Genomic DNA, 15500 nt, shown 5'->3' on the forward strand with positions numbered 1-15500 from the left:
TTGTCATTTACCTTTGTAAAATGTGGCTACTAGAAAATGTAAAATTACATATGTGACTCACATTTTATCCTGATGAACAGCACTGATTTAGACAAATATTTTTAAACGAACATAGTATATTTTATTAATATATATTATTTGCTTAGTTACACTGGCTACCAAAACCTGGTTAAATCAAATTTCCAGGATCCTTAATCTGATTAACTCAGACAACTCAGAAAATGATGGCCAGAGCAGTATCGTGGTATGTTCCATCTTACACTTCCCTCCACCCTAAAAAATCTTTGAATATGTCTATATATTTTTTAAAAATTGTCTTATTACTTCTCAGTTCCAGTTAGTATTAAATGGCACTTGAAAGCACTTCATCTTCGACATATCTGGTAAGAATGGGATCAGTGGAAAAATTTTAAATGTATAATGTGATCAAATCTTATAACCCTGTGCACACCTTTAAGAAATAATGGGTGAAGCAAATTGAAAACTGTAGCACATGGACTGAATTCATGGACATGTGAGTTTTATTGAGGCCTGTAATTTTCCACTGGTTCCACTGATGGCCTATGAATATACTACACGTGACTATGAAAAGCCTTTGACTGCACTTCAGTGAGCTGATAGCTTAGCTTGAATGAATGATAATGCATACTCACAGGTGAGCCGCACCTTAATAAAGGAATGGAAGAAGGGCCAAGACACAAAAAGTAGCTTCAGTCAAAAAATTATAACTGGCAGATAACATATGACCTTTGCCTGGTTACTATGCCCAGACTGTCGGCAAATACTCCTTGCAACCATTACACACAAAAAGTAGGATGGTTTCCACTCATCAAAATTATGAATTCCAAATTCAATAGGCCTTTCTTACCAGGAAATTTGCAAGATCTGATTAGTCACTGTAAATTACTTTTTCATTATGCTAATGTGCATACAATTATTGCCATCCTTACAGAATGCCATAACATAAAGGTATAAATGGATAGAACTCCAAACTGGGTATAAGACAATGGAAGATAGGAAGGTGTCACGGAGTGGAGGTAAGTACTCTGGACTGGACATCAGATGACCTCTGTTCCAGTTCTGATTTCCTCTCTCTCTGTTTAACCCTGAGCACTCCATTTAACCACTAGACTTCAGTTTTTTACCTGCAAAATAGAGATAACAGCTGTCTTATGAGGTGATTGTGAGCTTGACTTAAGCAATTACATAAAAAAGGGTTTGAATATGGAATATTTTACATAGTGTTACTATTAACCTGCTTTAGGGAGCAAGCTGGTGTCTCCAAAGAACAGTCAAAGATGGTAACTTTCTGATAAAAAATCCATCTTTCAAGGTATGTTTAGATAAATAATCCACTGAGCAAGGCTGTCTAAAATTGAGAGTTCTTTGCAAAATGTTAAGAAAACTCTTTAAAAAGTCAGTTACTTCCTCTGGTCTTCAGAGTAGTTTAGTTTGGTAAATGTTAATAAACACAGAAAACAAAGTACAATCCTAAGAAACAATTTAAACAATAACATATTAATATGAATTAGCTGAGTTCTCTTGGTACTTTTGTTATGAATAAAAGACAAAATTAAGTATTATTCTGTGAAAGTTTAAGGAAGAAAGTAAGTCTTAGGCACGGGCTCATAATATTTTTAAATTTTACTGGGAGGGGAAAGGTGTGATAAAAGAAAAAAAAAAAGTAGTAGCCAGAGCCATGAGTGCATATTAAGAAGTCAGGAAAAACGTCACGAAACATTCAGAAGTCAGACAGGGAATCTTTTGACTATTTTTGTGAGAGTCTGAAATGTCAAACCAAGAATCCTGGCTTGGGTCAGTTGTTCAAAGGGGAGATGCTGAGGCTTCTGAGTAGAATCATGTTTTCAATCAGTGAAAGACTATGACAGCTAGAACCAAAAATTCTAGAGCTGGGTGAGCCCTTTATGAGAGAGCTCTGTTTCCTCATCTGTAAAATGGAAGCTTCATTTTAGGATTTTATAAGGATTGAAGACTTAAAAACAAAAATTTCCTACCATATATGTGGATGTTCAATAGCTAGTAACTTTTGTTTTACATTTAAATAGGGTTACATTTTTAAAAGGCTAAAATACTTTCCCTTATACTGCAAACCCAATCTTTAATTTTCCTCAAGAAGTGAGCCTGAGAGGCTCGCAGGCTGCACACAGACTGATGTGTAGCAAATGGTGGGAACTGAGCTGGCATCTGAGCGTTCTGACTCTCTCTCCACCCCGTCTGCTCTGGTGGACTTAGAATCACTGAGGAAAGTCAGCGAAGGCAGAAGAACAGTGTCTTGCAAATATGTTAAAAGCAGGCAAAAATGCTATGTTGCCATTCTATTCCTAATGAACAGATACTAAAGTACAACCTTTATCCTTCAGGAGCAATAGCTCACAAGCTATGGTGGGCTGTGTGGCTAAGCCATGCCACAGCAGTAGTTCAGATGTGTCTTAATAAGGGAATGGACTTGGGTGGTAGAAATGGGGCTGGAGAGGAGAAGGCAGATGAAAAAGACTCCAAAGTGGGAAAGAGTCCGATTGATCACAGGAATGGTATTTCAACGGGTTACCGGATGGTGGGGCTGGGGCGGGGGGAGTATGAGGAAGTAGAGAAGCTGTTTGGGGTTACTCTTGGGAGGCAGTAGTTTTTCTAGAAAAGGACATTTGCCCTATTTCAAATAGTACCTTATTTTTCTTAGGTATGCACCTCACAAGGCTTAGATTAGATCTGGTTACCACGAATGTTGTTAGATGAGAAAACTTATTTACACGTTTATGCATTCACTGACTCAACAAAAACATGGTAAGTGTGCACTCTGTGTCAGGTTCACATGACGTATTGCCCGTAAACACGTAAGACGAGGTTGCCACCCTCTAGGTTGGGGATCTACTTCTTATTTTTTCTTATTTTAGAACCTACTCAAGCTCGTTCTTTCCATTCCTTACATGGGAGGCTGTTCAGCAGTGTATTTAATCTATAAAACAGTAATTCTGTCTTTTAGGAACCTGTGGTTTTAAAAAATGTTAAAAGTCTTCAGATATTCGTAAAATAGAAGAGGTAGTTGCTAAGCATTTTTAAATGGTAAGAATATCAGACAATGGGTTTAGAAACAGATTCCTATTTGAAGATTCTACTCTATAGCTGTGTCACCTTTGGCTACTAGCTACCAGAACTTTCTGGGCTTATTAATGAACTACAAAATAAATGCTGCTCAACCTGTATGACAAGTCCGCTATGAAGATGAAATTAGGTAACATATGTAAAAATGGTTGAAAAGTATAGTATGCTCTATAGAGACATAACTGTATGTGTTTTGCGTACACCGAAGTGTGAGAAAGATATAATTCTAACTAGAGACAGAGTATTTACATAATTGTCACCAGTCAGCCTAGGTATTTTCTATAAGGGCACAAATGACTGCACTGCCCTGGGTGACCTGGATATTCTGAATTGTGTAAAGACAAGTCAGCTGAAACCTGGTAGATTGATTAGTAAAGGGAAGTTGCATGACCTGTTCTCAGAAACACACAATTATGGACCTTTACCAGCTTCCTGGGAACAAAAGCCTCCAACTGTATGTTAAGACCTTATTAGGTTGAGACACTTGTATAAGGCAAAGGTTTTTCTTCTCACTGGGAGAGGAACATCCACAATGGTCTACCCAGGATTCTACATGCGGGGCAGTCAACAGAGGAGCATCTTTCCTTGGCTGCAAACTGTTCCTGCTATTCTTGACTATGCATTGACACTGCTGCTCTTGCTGTCGTGTGGAGAAGGGAAGACCACTTCTAGAACATTTTAAATGAGGAAATCTTTATTGGTTCCCCGCCCTGGGATTTTCCCTGAGGGGCCTCCTAAATCAGAAGAGTATGAAAAGACAGCAGTGGCGAGCTAGCTAGCAGAGAGGGCAAAGCACAGGCTTTGGAGGTTGGCTGAACTGGTTAGAAACTTTTTCTGTGTTTTCAGTTGCTGTTTTCCCTCTATCACCCTGAGTCAATTACTCCTGACATGTGAGTGAGCATGCTTTTTGCATGTCGTCAGGCATGTGAACACATGTATATCCATACATTACAGGTAACAGTCACTTATAAACATAAGTTATAACACACACACTCACAAAGAGATGAGAGATGGAAGGAGGGAGGGAGGGAGGGGATATAATCTCCCTGGGGGAGAAATTTTGATTGTTTTGTTCAAAACTATAACTCCGCCATTCAGAAGAATCTCTGACACATAGTAAGTGCTTATTTTAGTCCTTGTTTACTGAAGTAATGTTGCATTTTGAAAAAAATCAATGGTTTATAACAATAAGCATTTGTTTTTGGCTCATGGACCTTTATGCTTGCTTTGCCTGGTTTCACTTGCTAAGTCCTGCCAGCCTTAGCTGGGTTCAGCTCTTCTCATTATGAAACCCCAGACTGGACATCTAAGATATAAACCCACTCTCTTGCTTCAAAATTAAAATAGAACACAGAGAAAGGCTTTGGGGCTTACTGGAATAAAGACCTGGTGAGAAGCAGAATTTGAATTTCCTGGGGCTACAGAGGAGTGGCCATAGCAAGTGACCAGAGACAAGTCACTCTCCCTTTCTGGGTACTGAGAGAAGTGAGCTAAATCAGTAGTTTTCAAACTTTATTTGTACAGGCTCACTCAGAATCACAAAGTGCACAAAAGATAAGAGCCTTAGGGCTTTATCAGCCCTGAGGGAGGCTCCTGGGAGCACAATGAGAAAAATACTGCTCATAATGATCTTAGGGTTGTCCAAAGCATGAGCAGTGCTCTGAGGGAGAAGGAATCCATGAGCTTTAAGCCCCAGGAGTGGAAGTCTGGACCACAGGAAGCAGTATGCTGATGTGAGGCGAAAGCCCTCTTATCAGAGTGAAGAGTAGCAGAGCAGTGATAGGTAATCACACAGGTCACCACCCATTCTCCTGACCCAGGGGAGAAGCAAATGTGACAGCAACCACAGCCTCCTACCTGTGCAGACACCCATGGGAACACTAGAGATGAGCAACAGGCTTCAGAGACAAGCAGCGATTCTCTCTGCTCCAGATCATATAATTATACAATGACAGTGTCTGGAAAAAGGCACTGATATTTATGCTCTTCCTCATTTAACTTAAAAACAGTTCTGATAGGTTAATGCATATGTGTGTGTGCACATGCATGCATGCACTCCAGTGACATCCCTAAAGCAGCCCCATCAATGACTGAAGGAAATAAGAGTCCTCTTAGCTCCTTAAGATATTGGAGGTTTACTCACCATTTCAATTTGTTTCTTCTCAAATATCTGCATTCATTTTCAAAATGAGGATGCTGTTTCAGTGACTGTCCAGCTGCTCAGATCTGGGTGAGATTCAAGATGAATTCTAGAAATGTGTTCAATATTTCTTAACATCTGCTAATGAGTGGTCCTTTATTTATTGTAATTTTCTTCTTTTTTTAAAAAAATATTAAAACTGTTGTACAGTGAAACAACTATAAAAATTATCGTCGGAGATCAGCAGTACGGCACATAGATATACAGGGAGAAGACCTGGATGGTGCTGAGTGCTCTGCTCTGCTTTTACCATCTGTGAAAACAGAGAGGAAGACTGGAGGACCTCTAAAATCCCTTCTAGCTTAAGTCAGGGTGACTGTATATTTGCAAAATTCAAATGCAAATATTTAGTGCTTGATTACCTCTGAAGGATGATGGAGGCTGAGAAAACTCATGATTCAGGATCAGAGGCCCCAAAATGACCAGTGTTTGATGAGAAGGCTGCTCTGTATTCTTGCATCTTTAAAAAAAGACTGATTCTACCACAGCTCACTGCATGAGTACCTGATTAGTCTCAGGGACCACCATACACGGTCCTTAACATCTTTTGACTTAAGGACCTCTTTTTAAAATGTATGAATGCTATGGGCTTCTCTATAGAAAAAATGTAACATGTGCCTAGGGTCACAAAATTGTGTATCCAGTTTCAGAGAGTTTGAGTTAAGCGCATCATGGAGGACTAAGAAGTGATTTTCCAGGGCAGGAGGCCAAGCAGAATCAAAATAATAAGCTGACTTTTAGGGGGATGGAGAAGGAAAATACGATGACTTCAATTAATAAAATGTATCTAAAAATTATAAAATTCAATTTTCAATAATATTTAGTAGGACCTAAAAATTACCTTATTTAATTTACAAACAATACATATACCAAGGGCCACACATTTAAAAAATATTTTACATATATAGCACGATCTACACAGTTTAAAGAACACTGGCCTAATCTTGCTCGCTATTCTCCTGGATAGGTAGAAGTGTGATTTGAGGGCTCTCTAATTTTATAACCTCACTGCTATCCCGCTATGGGGACTAAATCCCTCATTACCCATTTGTTTAATTTTTATATACTGAAAGCATGTGCGTGTGTGTATATATATGTACACACATATAAAAAATAAATAAATCTTGGAGTTAACCCATTCAACTGTTAACAGCTATTAATACAAGATTATGAGTATGCGCATCTCTAGCCAGTAGAATTCTTGGAGCACTGAACACATAAAAGTAATGTTTCATATGTATTATGAGAAGAAAAATAAAGCCAGGTGAATGTACAGAGTCACCAGGAGCTCCAATTTAGGTCTAGACTATAGAAGGGACTCTTGTGTGCTATAAGGTAGCAGATAAGCACAAAGTACTAGCAAGCACAGCAGAAAGGCGTTTGGCATTGGAAGGAGGGGTCAACAAAACAGAATTTGTGAGTCATTGCAAATATGCTTTCCCTGAGTCACAGTTTTGCCAGTCTGGCCACATTAGTGACAACCATCAAATGCTTTCACTTCACCATTTTATAACTTAGATTCCTGATTGGATTCTTGTCACTGGTACCTAGTTAGCATAAATCAAGCATGCTTGCTAATATCACACAAGGCACAGGACACTCCCTACAACAAAGAATTGCCTAGCCCAAGATGTCATTAGCAGCAAGGTTGAGCAATCCTGTCTGAAAGGAATAAAGTAATGCCCCTAAGATTGGCCCATGGTAGGGGGCAACACTAGAAATACGTGTGTTCATTCAATGGCTTCTTGTTTGCTATTCTATCCCAGAAATCTCAATCCTATGAGCAGCCAGTCTGCCCCCAGCGGAGTCTGAAATATCACTGATTCATCACCAACTATCCATCTCACAATAGGGAGGAAATTTAAGACCAGTTCTATCAAAGGAAACATAAATCTGCCCTTTCCATGAGCCTTAAAGAAACAGAATTTAATGATCTCAGCTGGGGCCTAATGAGCCAGTGTCCACATCAGAAAACTGCTCTGTGTTTGACGTGTTTGACAGTATGTTAGGGGAATAAGCGGGGGGAGGGGGAGGTGCGGGGAAAATATTGGAAGACTAATTGAGCACTTCAGCTGAGCGATCCATGGAAGCACTGTCCTCTAGCGAAAGGTTGTTATGCTTCGGTGGAGCCGGAGACAGACTCTGCCACGACAATGTCATCTTTTACATGGGAAAAATATGACTTTAAACATAACAAAAGCTGGGAGTATGTGGGAGGCATGATTTTAGTTTCAGGAACTGCTGTCAAAAAGAACCACCCAGCTGTGGCTAACGGTTTGACTTCGATGTAAAGTGCACCAGATATTAAAGGGTTCCAGGTGCTTAAAGTTCTGCTTTGGGTCTAGGAAAGTGGGGCTGAGGTATAAGGGGGCTACTACCTGAGAGTGGACTGGGCCAGTCCCATGAGACAAGGTCATCATGTGGCATTTCTGAAATGGTCAGGGGCTCCCAGCACAGGGACTGAGCCTCTGACATGGCTGCTCCAGGTGACAACAGAGAAAGCCATCAGGAGGATGTAAGGGAATGTCAGCAAAGAGGGTGGGATAAATGTGATTCTGAAACAGCCTCGGACAATGTACCCCATCTCTAGGCTGCTGGGAAATGACTGAGGCCGGGACTGGTCAGAGTGTGACAAGTATTTAGATGTGTTAAGTCAGACTTGGATGTGAAGATTAATCTGTCAGTTACTTGATCTATGGTTAATTAACATCTCTCAGTCTCAGTTTTCCCTCTTGAAAAATGGCGATACTAACAGGCCTCATTTTATGTTTAACTAAAAGCATGCATGTAAACTACTTAGGAAGATTAGCTAAAGACATGCCTATAAATCTAGCACATAGTATACCATGTGCATAGATCACAAATATGAAATATGTGTGAACATATACCTGAAACTGAGATTATATGAAGGTCTGGCAGTGGCATAGACCAAGTATGTGAGGACAAGCCCTTCTGTCACAATAAGGGTTGCTATGGCACCTGAAAAACTTTATAAGTGAAATGACACCCCCAATTTAAAGCATTCAGTGTTTTCATTAAAACATGGGTATCCCCAAAGAAGTTGACCTATTCTACCTACTAAAACTTTACTGAAAGTTATTTTAATAAGTTAAAAAATTGTGGGTGGAAAAAGACTAAACTTGGAATGAGCAAATCTGGAATCTAGATTCCGAGTCTACCTAGTGGTGTGACCTTGGCCAAAGACTTCACCTGAGTTGCCCCATCCTTATTTGTAGTTGAACACAGTTCTACTTGACCCCCAAGTCTTAAAGATATTATAAGAATTAGATGAGATAGTAGAGGCATAAACATACTAAAAATTTCAAAGTGCTACATAAACAAATGACAATATTGCTAGTACTACTATCTGACAAGTGACACACATATACATGCATGATACAGTGTGCATTAGTAATAAACTCATATTTGATGTAAACAAAGATAGAAAAAGGCAAGTCATTGAATTGCCAACATGAGGGTTGAGAAGATGAGGAATATGAAATAACATTATTTAAGAGCATAATCTAGACGTGGATGTCTTGAAAGAAAATGTGAAATGGTGGAGACTATAGATCTGGACTTTCCAGGTGCACATATCAATACTGAAGGCAAACGCTGACCCTGGGAAGTCATATCCCTTCCTCACTAATCCCTCCCCATCGTGAAGTGGTGATCATAAACCTGAGGAAGGAGCTCAAATGATCATTCTATATTTATTGTTTTGTTTAGTGTCTCTCTCAATTATACCTTTTTAGCATCTGGAAAGTAGATTTGACAGGCAGGTATCAAGTCAGACTAAAGAAAGGTTGAATTAGGAATGTTGGGGTCATCCAGGGGAAGGGTAGGCTGGGAGCAGAGTAAGAGGGAGAAAGGGGACTTGAGTATAGACATTTATCTGAAATTAGATCAGTGAAGGAGTAAGAATGAGCGTGTGTGTGCCCTACAGCTAGTAAAAGCCCTGACTTGACTTAAGATTCGGTATGTCTTCTAACACAAGCTAGAGAAGGGCAGTGGTCAGGAACCCTACTAATGTCTACTATTAAGACTCTACAGAAGTAGAGTCATCACTATGAGAGCCTGTTCCCAGGAAACCTGGCGCTCAGGTCAAGAAATGCCATCCCTAGAAACCTAGACTTATGTGTAGGGACTTGGTCACAGGGAAAGGGAAAGAAAGCATAGAATTTGTTAAGTGCCCTTTTTGTGCCGAGTGTTGAACCAGCTGCTACGCCCTCATCACTTTCGAGTGTGATCAGATGCTTTCTATCACCCTCATTTTACAAATGAAGAAATATAGGCTCAGAGAGTCTCAAGAAACCCAGGCTGAAAATGGCAAAGACTATGCTCTTTCACATGTACCTCCTCATACCTTGCACTTAGTAAATGCTTACTTAATATTAACTTATTGTGGGAGCACTGAACGGACTTTTACCATACTGTCGAATATACGCACGCCTGTGCGCATTCTCATTTCCCCCCAAAGCACCGTGAGTTCAGCACCTTTTCCTCATGTAGCTCCATCAGTATAATGAAGGACACATAAGTTTCATAAACACAGAACTGCAAATGAAACTGAATTAAAAACTCGGACAAGCCTATTGTTAATATAAGTATGTGTGAGTTATTTTCTTCTGAAATTTCCCAAATATACAAGGCCAAGTCAATACCAAAAAAGAAAAAGAAAAAATATACATATATACACATTAGATGGTCCTTCCTCTCATACATGAAGAGGGTATTTTATTCTAACCTTCAAAATGCTTCTCGAGATATTCCCATCATCTCTCATACAACCTTTCCCATTCTATCTTTTTTTTCATCTAAGGCTGGCTGACTCATTCTACACGGACAATTAAACCCATACAAACCTTCTCTTCAGGTTCATTTGGTAATCAGCTTCTGGTATTCTCTGCCCTCACTACCTCTCCCCACACAGCCCTGAGGTTCACTCACACTGTCCAAAAACTAGGAGAAACAGATAGGGGATAGTAGAAAGATCTAGCTGCTGGCACTGCTCCTGACCATCCAATCCTGAACTTAGAAGCAGAGCACAGCACTGCCAACACAGATAGCACCCAAGTGTTTCCTTCCATTAACTAGAGATGCAGGGACCTCTCACAGAAAGGAAAAAAACACATATATTTGAAACAATCCTCACAGTCCTGAATTCGAAGAGTCACAGTACTGCATGATTTTATTTTTCTCTCAGATTATTCTCTTTTACAGCAGATACCATATTGCCATTTTGTCTTGTGCCATAATGTGTAGAATAAAAGGGAATGGTTGCTACGCAGGAGTCGTGGATCAGCATAGAAAGCTCTGTGCAACTATTAAATGATGCCGTTAATCACATTAAATGGGAGAGAGTGACATAGCTCATCACGGAAGACCAGGTTTTTCTTTCCATTTTTTAAATATATATGTGAATGTACTGCAACGTACAGTAATGTGCATTCGCATTTCTGCATGCAACATATTTCACACCCATTTTAATGAACCCCACTGGGCATTCTTATCCTTTTGTTAAGCTGGTATTGAACGAGAATGAGGGCCTCCCTAAACATCATTTAAGAAACTGAATGTCTACTGACGGCCAAGCTGAACCACTTGCCAGCCCGAGTACAGATTCCTGCCCTTGGCATGTGCTGTTTCCTAAAACTCCATTCCACAGTTCCACTTGATTTTATGTATTTTTCATAGCTCTTTTCAGTCCTCTGCTTCTTCTAGAAGCTCACCCTGGCTCTTTTAGTACACAGTAAATGGTGTTTATCCCTTCTCATAGGTTTGTCTCTCCATCTTTCCTCCTCATACCACACACCCTACCCAGCTTACCTACAAATGAGCTCCTAAGACACAAGGACGAACATTTGTGTTTCTCTCTTCAGTGTTGAGTACAGTGCCTGACCAACAAAGGGGGGAAATATATGTTTGTGTCTCTATATGAGTATGCGAACTCTGAATAAGACAGGAAAATCATTCCAGCCAAGTTTAGGTTCTTTAAGAGTCCAATCTGGTGGGTGTGTGGAGAGGGGCGAGGGGGATTGGTGGATTTAGGCAAATTTTCTATTGGGTTGTGAGGGGTTGAGAAGAAAGAACATGGTTGCTAAAATAAAGAGTGAGGGGAGCCACAGGATCGTTTACTCCTCTTGTGAAGCAGTGCCGAAAGCAAGGGAAGATTTGTGCTGCAGACGGGAACCGTTCCGTGGGCTGGACCGAGAATAAAACCCCATGATCATCTGTCATGTGGGTTTTCACTGTAGTGAAATACGACCAAATCAGCAAATTTTCACTATAGGCTTAGGCTCTGAAACGAAGACAAAGCTTTGTTACAGGGAACTTTTGTCAGAATGGCCTTTGCTTTCATGGAATTTTAAGAGAATACGAGGACATATTGTTCTCCCCTGCACAACCCCTCCTAGAATTCTTGAAGGCAAATAAGGCACTGTATTCCATATTCTTGTTCATCCAATGCATATTTGCTCATCCACTGTCACAACTGTACCCTATGAATGCAACAAGGGCTGTTCTACAAGCAAAAAAAAAAAAAAAATAGCTGTCTTGAGAAACAAGAAGGAGCTGGAGGCACCTAACTGTGGGATTGCCTATGGCTTTGCCCTCCTTTCACTGCATATTCCTGGGTCTTATCTCAAATGCGAGATTACAAAAAAGGAAAAGACTCAGACACTCAGGCAGAGGAGAAAGTCTAGTTACATAACTTTGAGTGTGGTATCCGTGCAGGAACGAAGGTTCATTAATCAGGTCTGGCATCCGTGACGATGATAAGAGCAACAGAACAAGCTTCTTACCTCGAAATGCCTTTCTAATCTGTTCAGTGGGAACTAATACCTACACGTCTTTTTAAGGAAGAACAGAGTCTTTCCTTTCATAATTAACGAGGCTTTCAATGGCAAATTAGTCCGGTGGGGTGGGGAGATCCATAAATTAAGATTCATAATAAAATATGAGAACAGAATGGGGATAGGCATTCAAAAGAGTAGTCTTTGGGGAGGGAAGGGACTCTATTCTATTTAAGGGGAAAAATAAAGATAGTAAAGATTGAGAATGAATTCCAGATTTAGCAGGAAATGTAGAATTATTTCATCCTGGTTTTCTCAGACCTTAAGTAACTCTTCTCTAACAAAGGAAACGCCTGCTGAAACAGCATACAGCTACACATCCATCTCCTCTAAAATTGGCTGCTGCTACACAATGCTAAGTATTAGTCTAGGCATGTGTTCGCAACTCTTATTTTTCATACTGGAAGCAGATGGTGAATTTCTTTTTTATTACTCGAATACTGTGGGTTGAATTTATTCTCCAAAAGGATACACTGAAGTTCTATCCCCAGGTGCCTGTGAACAGAAACTTTTTTGGAAATAGGGTCTTTGCAGATATAATCAAGCTAAGGCCGTACTGAATTACAGTGGGTCCTAAAATCCAATGACCAGCATCCTTCTAAGGAGAGGGATATTTAGAGATATTGAGATATAGATGCAAAGGGAAGAAAGTCATGAGAAAAAGAGGCAGAGGGTAGAGTGATGCATCTACAAGCCAAGGAATGACAAGGATTGCTGGGAGCCATAAGAAGCAAAGTGGTGGCAAGGGAGAATTCTTCCCTAGGGCTTTCAAATGGAGCATGATCCTACTGACATCTTGATTTGGACTTTCATCCTCCAGAACTGAGAGAGAATAAATTTCTTTTGTTCTAAGCCACTCATTTGTGGTAGTAATGGCAGCTATAGAAAACCCATACCTCAAGTGTCATCCAATCCACCTAACGTGTTCACATGTGTATTGGAACACAATTCTCCATGAGTTTCACATTTCTGCATATCTTGAAAGCACAGGCACTGATAGCTTTTGATCCAGAGTATCTTTTCAAAGATACCTGGATAGCAAAACCTTTGGAAGATAGAGAATCTACCTCTGGGGTAGAAGCCAGACATGTTCGCTGTCCAGAATGACACAGTGTCTGTCTCCAAGGTCAAGGATGAAAAGGTTTACTTTCAGCCCCTTTCAAAATAATCGGCATTTCCTAAGCACCAGATCCCTTTCCTGTAATGCAGCCCACTGCATATGCAGGGGCCACCTTGTCCTTGTTGCAGTGCCCTGTGCCAACTGGGGCTTGAAAAACCAGAACAAATGATGACACTCTGACAACTATTACTGCTGAGAATAATAAACTGTCATTTATCTGACTCAGGAATCTTGTGCCTTCTGCCAGCATTCATGAAACTATAGCAGGCTAATTTGTTAGCTTGCAAACAGGGTAAAATCTGACCCTTCACAGTTTTTGAAACTGAGTGCCTTACCATCCAAGCACTTGACCGTCTTTCCTCCTGTTTCCACTATTAAATGATCACATGATCCCTCCTCGCCTGCTCCTGAGTGTGCCATCCAGGGCCAAGATTTTACAGTCCGTGACCATTTTATATATAGTTGGGCAGTTAAGACCATACACACAAATCGATTAGACTCTAGACTTTGAGAGTCTGCCTGAAATGCAGAATCTCAGACGGCATTCCAGGTGTAAGAATGAAAATCTGCATTTTACCAAGGTCCCCAAGTGATCTATAGGCATATGACAGTTTGAAAAGTGCTAAATTAGATTACAATAAAATGAAGAATACCTGTTTCACTGCGCTATGGTAGCTCAGGGAGAGAGATCAGTGTCCCCTGGGGCTGTCAGGAAAAGCCATGTAAACATCGGTCTTTTAGAACCCCTATTTAAAGGGTAGAAACTGGGGAACAAAAGGAGAAGGGAGACACACTGAAAAGTAGGGATACATAAGCAAAGTCTCAGAGGACTCTGTAACTCTCAACTTTATAAGTAGGTGCCCTTAGTTTGATCAACCCAAATCAGAAATAAACCAAACATTTCCAACTTCTCAAAGTTCCCCAGGGCCCTGCAGCCTTGCTAGGAGGTGGGGACCTCAGACCTGGAAGGCTTCAGAAAACAAGAGGAGGTATTTAAGCTTCTGCAGCTCAGGGAAGCCCACCTCAGGTAGAGGAGAGGTTGTGGGTTTTTGACAGAAAAACATGGGTCAAGGTGAAGACCAATGCTGAAATGTTCTCTCCCTCTTTTAACCGATTCTCTATAGATCTTGTTTCATTTCTGCTAGTGGCCCAACAATGTTAAATTCTTCTCATAATTTAAATACAAATATTTTAAGAGTTAGGCCATTCTAACAGACCGATAAGGTCCCCCAAAGGTTTTAGGGAAAGAAGTAAGACGAGGAACAGAAAAGCCAAATACTATAGACCAGCTGATAGCAACATGGAGGTGGGCATCAAAACCTCATGGTATTCCAGAACCTCCAGCTTCCCAGTGCAGCGGCATCTCCATGTTGGAAAGCCTGAACCACGCTCCACCCCAGCCTACGTGCCCAGCAGTAGGAGTTGGGACCTGAGTGTACCACCAGGCCTGCAAGCTCTGCTGCAAAACACAGCATGAAGGCAGCGACCACTGAAGCAGCTAAAAAAGCTTAGAGATTCTAGACATTTCAAGACAAATAGAAAGGTTTTCTGGTAAGAAAATTAAAATGCAAATTGCAATGTCTGCTTAATATCCTTTGGAGAATCCTAATACTATAAATACACTATTTACTCCGAGACATGTGCATAGGTGCGTAATTGTGTTAATATGCAGGAGGGCAGCTCATCCTGCTTGTTAAATCTCCCCCTACATTTTACAGCTTTACAAATGTCAGGCCGTTAGGCCATAACTCTCCGGTGAGGACCTCATTACCTATAAAGCATTCACATCTGCCACATAAAAGATGCAGGTGAGACATAGATTTAGCAATTAACCCATACATCTTTATTCGTCTGACTGGTCTTGCCTTTTTTAGAAAAACAACAATTATATTTTCCTGGGAACTTTTTACAAAGTACCATTCTTTTTCTTGATGTTCAATTTGGGGAATAGAACTGTCAATCAAAAGATTTATTTCCTCTGGTAAGTGGTCTAGGTGGGGCTACTTCTTAAAAATAATAATGCAAAATTCTGAAAATTCTGCAGAACTTCCAGGGGTAGGGAGTCTGTAAGTTCCTTGACTGGCCCAAGCAAAACTGTAAAAAATGGGGAGGCTCCTCCCTCTCGTGCTATACCCACTTCTGCCACAAGCATGCCACTTGGAGCTCCAAACAGGCTCACTTCTTAGGGAAATGCCCTTAGCTCTGG

This window comes from Pteropus vampyrus, unplaced genomic scaffold (genome assembly GCF_000151845.1).
Source record: "Pteropus vampyrus isolate Shadow unplaced genomic scaffold, Pvam_2.0 Scaffold3, whole genome shotgun sequence".
Lineage (NCBI taxonomy): Eukaryota > Metazoa > Chordata > Mammalia > Chiroptera > Pteropodidae > Pteropus > Pteropus vampyrus.